Raw genomic sequence first — 11,736 nt, forward strand, 5'->3', positions numbered from 1 at the left:
TTTATTTGCTGTGAAAATTGTCTGTGTATTTTGTTTTAAAATTCGGTTAAACTTCGCTGTGGTATTAGAAACAGCAAAGCAGCAAACAGCAGTGATCGAATGTTAATAAGAAAGTGTAAATATTTATATTTTAGTAATATTGTTAAATATTATAAGAACTCGCTTCTTAAGTACAAAAACTAAAAGCAAAAAAAAAAACAAAAATAAGCAAACGATAATCAAATGTCTCGCCGCCACGTTATGTAAACGAAAATCGCAGCAAAAGTATCTCATAGATGCAGCAACAGCAGGCAGCAGGCACCAGGCACAGGCAGCATCAAACAAAACACCAAAAAGCAACAAAAACAATAAAAATAAAAGGCAATTGGTAAGTAAATAAATGCTCAACGATTCGAATTGTTTTTATTTCTTATTTGAGCTTTTTTCTATTATTAATTAATTTTTTTTTTTACTTTTATAAATTTTTTCTTTTGTTTGTCGAAAAACATAAAATTTTATGAATAATAAAAAAACCAATTCACATGAAACGCTTTATTTCGTATCTTTTAAATACAGCAAAGGTCTCCACGGAATATTACTTAAGTATTTGCTCAGTTGCTTTAGTCAAGAGAGTAGAATTAACTATTCATCGTAGTTGAAAATAGTAATTTGAGTCATCATCTGAACTGCTTACGTATATTTGTAGTTTAAATAGAAAAATATAAGCTTACATGATTTTAAAGCTGATCCTATTCAAAATTAATATTTCTTATATGATCTTGATTCAGAAGGAATAATATTTTAATATTTACAAAGAAAGCGATACCTCATAAAACACAGAGATTCCTGAAATCAAAGTATATCGGACTTTTTTGCTAGAACTAACCCAAACTGCTACCAAAAGCTAATATCTTTCAGTTTATATAGTTTTGGATCAACCACATAATTCCACAATAGTTCTTTAGTCCATAGAATTGTTTAGCACAGGGCTGTCCAAAACACAGCTCACGTGCGGCCCGCGACTTATTTCAATCTACCAAAATTAGGTAAATTATTATATTATACAAATTATTTTATTTTTATGGTGTCCCAAATTCAAATTAATTAAATTAATAAAACTTAATTTAACAATATCACCGTAGTTTATATTTTTTTTCAAAAAAAAAAATATGGACGTATGTACTTGTTTCTGAGGCTATCCAATCTGTGCAGTAATTGATTTTGGACCGCGAACGTATTGCGTGTGGTTAGCAGTACCATTCTTAAAGATTATCTTCAGAATCTTCAAGGGGAAAAAGTTAATATTAATTATTATATATTATAATTTATTATGATATTCTATATAAAAGGTATCTGAAATTCATAATTTGAAACCCGTACGTTGAAGGCACCACAATATTGTTTATGTAAGTTGATAGCACTGTACTCTGTTACTATGAGAGATTGAAGAATGATCTGTGATATTCAGTTTATCTCTTTCACTTTGATCTATGATCTTATGAAAATTTAACTAGTTATTATTGAAGCTATAGTTAATCTTACAATCTAAAACTTATGATATGGAATTTGAGTTGTAAAAGTTTACTTAAGAATAGGATATATCACTTGTAATGCACTACGAAGCCTAAGTATATTATTCAAGTTTTTCTCCATTGATATACGTATGGCTGCAGACCTATAACCGACATCAATTGGTAACAATTTCAATTTGCGGAATCAATAAAGAGAAAAATTATTGAACTTTTCACAACAGTTTTCACATATGTTACCAGTCTGATATACTGCGGTTTCTAAAAACTGTTCTTAATACAATGAATGTGCCCTATGTTGATGTGTTAACATAACTTTCAGTAAAATATCTACAAATATCTTATCTAACCTAATCTCAAGATATTTTGCAAAAAACAACCAAACATATTTTATGCATTTAACCGAAATGTCACTTGAACTTTCTTAATGTTTGTCTTCCTTAAAGTAACATCACCGTCAACTGTTGTCATATGGAGTACGTGTGACTTGTCAGCGCCTGACAACTTTTAGTAAGGAGGCCACTTGTTCTCTTAATCATGCGTTGATGCGCTTTGAAATGGGTCAATCAAAAAATAAATTCTTAGAGGCAAGCATTTTTAAATTATTACCTAGAGATACTTACTTATCAAAAAAAATTTTTTAAGAATATCTTCACAAATTCTGGAGATGTATTTATATATAATATTTTGCAAATTTTTGTAAACATTCTCGTCAATGACAATGGTCATACCATATCATAGAGGTCCTATTTAGTGTATAAAATTAGTTGTTATTTCCATAAAGAATAAAATGACTTATTTGTGTGAAAGGCACTATATTTTAGTTTCCAGTATTTTCTACTGGGGAGCTCATTTTTGTATAGAAGCAGATATTAATATGGTCATTATATGATATTTAATGGTTTTGTTTGCTTAATGGTTTGGTTTGCAGTTTTAGTGCTGTTACATAGCAGTCTGATCATTTTAAGAGACATCCTTTTATTTTTCATATAGTCTTTTCGAACTTTTTAATTTATTTACATATTTGAAGAGTGATCAGTTACGTGGCTCAAATGAATTAGGTACACTTTTTTAGCTCAATTGGGTAGAGATATTCTATAGACTAAAGATTTCAATGTATAACTTAATTACTTATATAAGTGATTATTGTGTTTTATATCTCACATTAAAAATATATCTTTATTGCATTTAGTCGCTTATAAAAAGCAAAACATCACTCAATGAAATACAATTGCCAGCTTTTTTGAAGAATAATTATTTTCTGGTGCTTATGTTATAAAATAAATGAATACATTATGCCAGACTACTGGATTCTTAGTGAAATTGAACACTTTAATCGTGTAAATCCTTGGCTTAAGGAATGTATTATAAACTAACGGAAGAGTTTCGGAAGAGACTTTCGAGTAAATCTGAACGTTTCCCATTGCGGATATCATAATATCAGAAAAGGACCCATACTACTGGCTCACTATCCTTTTTCTGATCTAGATTAAAACTAGACTAAATATAATGTAACTATAACGCTCATCCTCTTTCAGATAGTGCTTATATACTATCATCTGAGATTGACTCATTTTTTGAAATCGTAGTGCTGCTTAATACGCTTATAACCTGTGAAATCATATGTTATTTATATCAATTTGGTTCTACTCACTAAGAACTCACTAAGGGATGAACTAGCCCTTTACTCTATTGTTTGCTTGAAGTTTATGTTAGAAGTATATATATTCTGGGTCAAGAAAACACGGGATTGTTTTGCTAAAAATGACAATGTCTTTAGCTCACATGCTTGGAGTGTCAGATAATTATCCAATGAAGGAAGAACGTTTGGAAATTGCCGGATAGTATCATAGCAGATGTTGAGCATTTCTCCCTATCGCCTCTGATCCACAACTATCAACATACCCTGAAAGCTACCCCCGTCTGTTCGGTATACCTACTTATTTAACAATTTTACATTAACACAAAAACTGTATTCATCAGAAAAAGCAATCAAAATCAGAAGATTTCAGATGAATCCTTATCTGATCGACATGATTAGATCATAATATCAAGTTGATGTATTTGACTGTAATGTTCTCATTAAAGCCAAAACTTTAAATGATGGCAATAGCCTACTATGCTGTGCGATAAAGCGTAAAAGTATTCATAGAAAATTTTCAATACTGCCAATATACTATATATGGTTAATGCTATCTAGGCAATAATTCACAAACATTTTGTCAAGGTTAGTTAAAAAATTATTTTTTTAGCTAAAAATATTTAGTTAATGTGATGAACTAATTTTTAGTTCATCACATTGCATTTATGTGATAAACTAAAAATATTATAAAAACCATGCCAAATTAATTTCGAATGAGTTCCCATCGGTACACAACATGGTTTCTGTTGAAACCTCATAAATCGCAAAAAAAAATCCATTGAAAAAAAATTTTGCTAATAGTTAACTGAAGCACTTTTAAGTCATTTTAATTGCTGTTATCCAATTATGAGCACAGGACCCTTCTAATTCAGCTCACCACATCGCTCACTTCAACCAACAACACTCCTACGATGTGCTCATATATGCATTGATACTTGGCATATTTGTGGTGGGACACTCATCAAACCTCAGACTCAGCCTCAACCTCAGCCGCAGTGGAGTTTTGTACTGGAATTCGAGTAACCTGCACTCGTTTCGTTGTACACTTCACCTCTACCCCGCTTGCATATTTAGACACAAAGCGTTTACCACTTACCATTTAACTATTGTAACCATCGATACACCTACTTAAAATTTAGAAAGTTGTTTCTTACCATACTTAGCGCTACCACTCTCGGCCCCTCTTTTCCACAGAATGCCGCACTTTGGTGCTTTGCAGTTTTTCTGCTTCTCTACTGGCATTCTTCGGTTTCGTATCTCATTTTTTCTGATATTAATTATTTGAATTTTGTGCGGTATGTCTGCGGTCTCCTTATATGGGTCAAAATATTACCGAGTGAAACAAAAATTGTTTAATAAAAAATGCTTAAAATTTATGTCGTCCGTATTTAATTTCAATTTTCTTATTGAGCATGACTTAACGATTTTAATTACATTCGCCGTGACTGGGCTCGATGTGCTGTAGATGTGGTGTAGATGTGGATGTGGATGTGAATGTGATGTGATAAAATTCCAAAATTTATTTACGAGTACACAATTTTCATCTTGATAAAATTAATACGCCAAGCCACACTAGACTTAAGTGGTTTTCAAGTTGGTTAAAACTTTTCAATATTTGATAAATGGTTGCGTTGTATCTCATATCGTGTATCTCGTATCTACAAATTCGCTTCCACACAAACCGATTTCGCTGACAAATTGTATCTTGTGGCTAACACAAAATGTACGCTATGTAAATATCTGAAAAATATGTTCTTAGAATATCAATAAATAAATATTTTACACTCTGTACTATGATGTATTGTGTTTGTTGTTATTTTAAATAAATTTATTTTTTTTATTAAAATTCGTTTCACTCAAAACGTATTGCCTGTCTACAGTTGTGGCATTAAAACTAATCTCCTCATCTCAAAGACAATAAGTTCGGCGTTCCACTTCATTGGTATTCCGGCAACATTTTACAACTAAAAGAAATGCAATATTACAAATAAATTTAAAGAAAAAAATAATTTAATCAATGGAAGAAGAAAATTGCAGGAAAGCACATTTGTTTCGGTTTGGTGCGAAAAGTATCTAAGCTGCAACACGTGCTTCCTCCAAATGAAGAAAATTAAAAAAGTTATTGATAAGAGCAGGTCACGTAAATTTGTGCAGAGTAAACTTTTATATTAGTTTAGTGAAGTACTTGTGAGCATTTTTTACGTATTTGAGAAAAGGATGATTTCATTTTGTATCTATTTATACATTTTCTCAATTTTATTAATTTTTTTTAGTTCAGAAATACGTATTCATTTTGGTAAAGTAAAGTTCGTGCTACTTCAAGATATTATATTTTTATATCATGAATAGAAACTTCAATAGATTCAAAATTTTTGTTAATATATATAAACAAAATAATAATTAAATTAATTTATATAAGTGTAAAAAAATTGTATGGATTGAAACATCTGAAGGATTTAGATTAATTTAACAATATCTTCTGCCAACTATACAATGCATGCAAAGTAAATTAAATGATCTGGGAACTGTAGAAGGTAATATCGATCTAAATATAAATATCTAGAGTAAATCACTCACGACCAACTGCTTTCATAATCAATAAATAAGAACGACAAATATTTCTGTCTTTCGAGAATCCTTTTCGGGATAAAAGTTAAAATATTGCCGAGGTAAGACACGAATGCCGAAAAAGACGACTAAAATCTGCAGATTGAATGTCTGCGGAGGTAAACTACATTACATAATTTATGGGTGTTTATGAGGTTTAAAATTAAAAGCCACTCAAAAATGTGTCAATCAGTAGGAATTAAAGTTTTTACTAAGAATAGAATAGGTAGGACTGAATAAAATGCAACCAATAGAGCAAATTATTATGCCAATTCAAGACTAAAAAATTAGATTATCTTTTATTCAGTGACGATATTCAGTTAGATCTGACAATTATGAATTATTGAAATGGTTGAGGTTCATTATTGAAATTAGGAACATTAGATAACCAGTCAGTTATTTAAATTTTCTCTGATTAGAAAATTTAAACTTTTTTTATTAGACATAGATATAGATATAAATGAAATTATTATCCAGTTTTAGTAGATCTATATTTTTAAAACAAAATTTGGCAGATTAATCCTCATGTCAAATTTAAGGATCCAAACTAGACAAACAGATTCTGGTTCAAACTAGACAAGATGCATACCACTCACCTACTTAAACTAAGACGTAACCTGGTCAGTACAACAGTATGGGTATTAACACTTTTCACTGCATACTAGAAAGACATACTATGAAACTGGGTCCACCTTATAATGACTTTTGTCGTGATTATGGCTCTGTAGATGAGCAGGCAACTGTACTGCATCTCATGTGTCAATGCCCATCATTGTTTAAGAAAAGCTTTAAAATATTTGTGGCACCTTTTGTTACTGACCTGTCAGACATCCTGAAAGCCTGCAAAATTAAAGAATTGGCCATTTGTGAGATTGGTTCACTTTCACTTAAATTGATGAGTAGTGGCTTTAAGAGTTGTTCAATTGCTAGTCTTCTAGTCTATATATAAAGAACGCTAATGCGTGGTATCATAACATGCCATTATTTGAGCTCAAGTGGGCGTTGTAATTTTGAGAAATTACAAAAATTACTTTAAAGTTTATAAAATAAATTTCAACTAAAACATCGTGAATTTTGTATAGAAAGTTTTTTTACAGTTTTTTCATCTTAATCAATTACAAGATCTGACACTAAACTGCATTTTAAGTAAGTTCAGTTTTGTTTTTTTAGAATTTTAACTTTTCTTAATAGCATTTTGAGCTTCGCCAATGGCTATAGCTGGTTTTAAACCATGAGTATACAGTAACACAATAGGCCAATAGGCCTAAGTAGATTCTATAGGGATCACCGGTATAACCTAACCTAATCTACAACTTTTTTTCAAGAAATCAGAGCACTACAATGAATAAAACTTTGAGATTGTCAAGACTTTTCTGTTTCCATTCTAGATCTTAGAACTCATATAATAAATTCCAATACTTAATTAAAATAAATCCATTTTTTTTGATTATTAATCAAAACTTTTTTGTTTTGTTTCACACTTGTTGTCCCTTTTTTTCTCTTATTAAAAAAAATTTAATTTTACATAAACAAAATTTAATCATTGGTTATAATGTAACTGTCAGCTTTCTAAACCATATCCTTTATTTCGTCTTAATACTACTTTTTTTAATACTACTTTTTTTGGCTACTTATTTTGTTTTGTTTCACATCTGTTGTCCCTTTTTTTTCTCTTATTAAAAATTTAAGTCTACATAAATAAAGTTTAATCATTGGTTATAATGTGACTGTCAGCTTTCTAAACCATATCCTTCATTTCGTGCTAACACTACTTTTTGTAATAATACTATTTTTGACTACTAATTTTGTTTTGTTTCACATGTGTTGTCCCTTTTTTTCTCTTATTAAACATTTAATTCTACATAAACAAAGTTTAATCATTGGTTATAATGTGACTGTCAGTTTTCTAAACCATATCCTTCATTGCGTGCTAATACTACTATTTGTAATAATACTATTTTTGACTACTTACTTTGTTTTATTTCAAACCTGTTGTCCCTATTTTTCTCTTATTAAAAATTTAATTCTACATTAACAAAGTTTAATCATTGGTTATAATGTGACTGTCAGCTTTCTAAATCATATCCTTCTTCATTTCGTCCTAATAAATTTGTATTCCTGTTAAATACTTGCTAATATAAATTTTCCTTTATTTTCAGATCAAATATTAATCAATGCTGCCAGCATCAATTTTAAGCTACATAATTTGACTACAACAATAACAATAAGAACAATAACATCAACAACATCAACAGCATCAACAACATCTGTAATAATAATAATAACAACAACAAGAAGAACAAAGAATTCATAATTAAAATAGCAAACTCGTTAAGCTGCAGTCAATAATTACAAAATATTACGTGACTGATATACTAAAAATTTGCGAGTGTAAGGAGTCTTAATACAGCTTTAACGCTGGCGAACCGACAAGGTACTGTGCCCGTCATAATGGAGGGGCCAGAAGTGACGTTTCTCTTTCAATTCGGCAGCATACGTGATGCCGTTTCGGTGGCCGTAAATGCCTTAACGCTTAAAACATTAAAGGATTTGGCATGCGAATTTATCAACACAAAGGTGAGTCGATTCAGTTAACACTAAAATGAATGTGATGACACTACAATGAAGAGGGAAAAAGAGGGTACATGAAATAGTTCACTGAAAAAAAATTATATGAAAAATATGCACATACCTACATACATTGATTATTGTTTGAAAACGTTTATGATTATGATGAATTGGAAGCTATATGAAACTAGCTAGTGTTGTTGTTTCTGCGTTTGTTTTTGGGTTTAGCTTTCTCTTATTAGTGTAAACTGATAAATTACAAAATGTGACAACAAATTTATGGAATTATTTATTAAAGTACACAAGTTTTTTTTTTTATTTTGGTGGCGGTGGCAAATTGTCTCGATATGTCTGTGCCAAATGTTAGTACGTAAGCGCATATACGATACGATACGATACGATACGATACAATTTATCAATATGACGAGCACAAAAACAAAAGCAACAACTCTCACAGGAGCGCTCGTTTATTTGTGTTTATATGTTATGTATGCATAAATATTTGTAGAGTTTTATTCTGTCTAAGCTTTTGAAGAATTGTAATGAATTTGTATTTATGTATGTATGTGTGTATGTCACATGCACACTTGCCGATAGCCTATCAGCGTACGCAATAAACTTTACAATGTACTGTACATATATGTATGTAAGTGTGTTGGAATGTGCAATTATTTATACATGTTTGTATGTTTGTATGTTTGTATGTGTCACAAATTAATTTGATGGCATTAATTATTCAATTTTATTGTGATCCCATTTGCTTAAATGTGTGTGTGAATTAACGTCGATGAGCTTGCTTCCATATGCGTGTTAACTAATTCTTTTTGTCTCAAATGTTTTTTGTGTTTTTTTCTTTGTTTTTCCTTTTTAATTTTATGCTTTGTGGCTCTTTTAGTTAATTTGATGGTCTTTATTCAATTATTTATGGTCGGGCGTGATATTTCGTGCGCCCGCTATGCAAAAAATTCCTACATTTCATTGGTTTTTATGCGTGTCGAAATTTTGTGTAATTCACTCTCAACAAGTGGCAAAAAAATCGTTTTGTTTTTTGTTGTTTTTATTGTTTTTATTGTTTTTTATTGTTTTTGTCTAAAAGTTGTGCAAAATGGAGCAGTTAATCTTGTACAAAAAGTACATGAAATATGAGAGTCCATAAAATATGCAATCAACTGTGAGTTGTTTTTATGAGGATTTCCACTGTTTGCGCGCTTGACAATTTAAGGACTTCAGTTGAATTGCAATGCACATTAGAAATTTGATTAATCATACGAAAACACATTGCCTTGAATGCTTCAACGCTCTGCGGTGTACAGTGTACAGTGTGCGGTGTACAGAGAGCGGTGTGCAGTGTGCGGTGTGCGGCTGTGAAAATAGGAATACATTTTTCAAAATGTGTTTAATAATGCTTAAGTCCCCAAGGATCTCTAGTAACATTAACATATTTTAATCATGAAACGGTAATGGTTGAAATAAATTCAAAAATTAAATTTCTGCAGAAATATAATATATTTTAACATATCCATAAATTCTTAATGACACCTATTCTGATAGCTAGACTAACACTAAGACTTTTGGAATATATATTTGTGATGACTTTATTTTTGTATACCTAGTAGTGAGTGATAGCCTCGTACTCTAAAGCTCACTTAAACACAAATAATGGTCTGTAGTGGTACGATGGATATGGACACACAGTCCGTATGAGAAACCTAAAGTTGTACTTTAAAGGTAGAAACCGAAGCATATAGAACACAAATAGCGTCTTTAATGATGTTGCAACTTCTCTATTCAAATTAAAGTTGATAAGTCTATAAACTTGAATATGTTCCTAATTTTAAAGGATGACAGAGGATGAAAAGGGTCATTCATTCGTATTTTAAATCCTCCATTGAATCCTGTCTTAGCTAATGATGGACACTAATGCATAAAGTGGAGTACAGTGTCGTTCTCATTCGCAGAGCCACAGAACTCATTATAAGGTATACCGTATAGCAGGGCTTCCCAAAGTACGGCCCGCAAGCGACATGCGGCCCACGGCAAATGTTTGTGCGCCCCGCGAAATGTTTTTAATCTACCACAATCAGGAAAATTTTCTTTTGATGTATTGGTAAAACTATATTATTTTATTTTTATAGTATACCAAATAAATGAATTGAAATTGATAAATTTATAAAACTAAATTTAACATTATAACTGTATTTTTTTATTTGTCGAAAACAATTATGAACGTATGTATTTGTTTCTGCGGCCTTCCGATCTGTATAGCGATTTGTATTGGCCTGCGATTGCATCTAATCTGGACAATCCTGCCCTATAGCATGACTTGTTTTTGTTGTTGTGGCAACCCATAGAGATCTATATAACAGATAACATGAAAGGAATTACAAATACATATACTTCGATTAGAATATGGTTAGGCAAAGAAAGCGTGACAGAAAAGGGGAAGCAAGAGTGGATTAAAGATAGGTGGGATTTTGAGATTTTAATTGAATAACATATCTGCTTAATATGCAGTGACGCATCAGTACCGATGCCGAGACCCTGGCCAGGTAACGCCTTAGTTAAAACAGCTAATAAGTTGCTTGTCCAGGTCGATCTTAAGATTTGACAGGAGAGTTCATGTGCCTAAGTTTGTTTAGCTATACTTAGATATTTTTGTTTGATATATAGCTTAACAGTTGTGAATGGGATACCAATATCCGAAAAATGAGTGGCAAGTTTGTCTGTCCTGCATTTGCCCGAGATATCCCTGTGACCAGATATCCATGTAACTAGACACAAACTCACTAAGCTACCTGGTTAAGAGAATCCCGCTGTTATTGAATTGTTAAGTGTAGTTGTAGCGCTCAGTAGAAATTCAATAGCAGCTTGGCTGCACAAAATGATTACGATATTTACTTCGGGTATCTTCTCGCCTAGGACCAAGTTTTTTGCGTAGTAAATCACTGTTAATTCTACCGGAAGGAATTATTATTTTTCGTATGTAATGCCAACAACATATAATGCTTTTATGAATCAATTAGCCTAAGTTTAAGAAGTTATCTAACATTTATATACATACATATATATATATATATATAGATATATATAAATCCAGTTGTGTGCTTAACATGACGGTTTGTTTGCTTTTGATATAAATTATTTTGTGGTACCTAAAAATTAACCTAACCATTTTTAATTTAATTTATTTTAATATTATTTTAATCAAGTAACTTAAATTTTTGGAATATATAACTGGAATAAAATAACTTTAACTTGCATTGGAAATTACATGTGATAAAAATAATTACAAATTTCTTCATATAGTCGTCTATTACGTTTAGCAATAAATCTTCTATGCTATTAGAAATTTTATTTTCGCTGACTTTCCGATACCATTTCAGATACCAGATAGTGGACTAACGTACCTAT

The 11,736-nt window shown here is 30.9% G+C and overlaps 1 long non-coding RNA gene across 1 annotated transcript; it reads left to right on the forward strand.

The window, feature by feature from the left end:
• On the forward strand, positions 1-11,736 carry LOC119679061. The gene is made up of 3 exons (XR_005252379.1): positions 1-367; positions 7,917-8,334; positions 11,709-11,736. It is a non-coding gene; the product is annotated as an uncharacterized LOC119679061 (long non-coding RNA).

The sequence above is a fragment of the Teleopsis dalmanni genome, chromosome 2 (genome assembly GCF_002237135.1).
Source record: "Teleopsis dalmanni isolate 2A chromosome 2, ASM223713v2, whole genome shotgun sequence".
Taxonomy (NCBI): domain Eukaryota; kingdom Metazoa; phylum Arthropoda; class Insecta; order Diptera; family Diopsidae; genus Teleopsis; species Teleopsis dalmanni.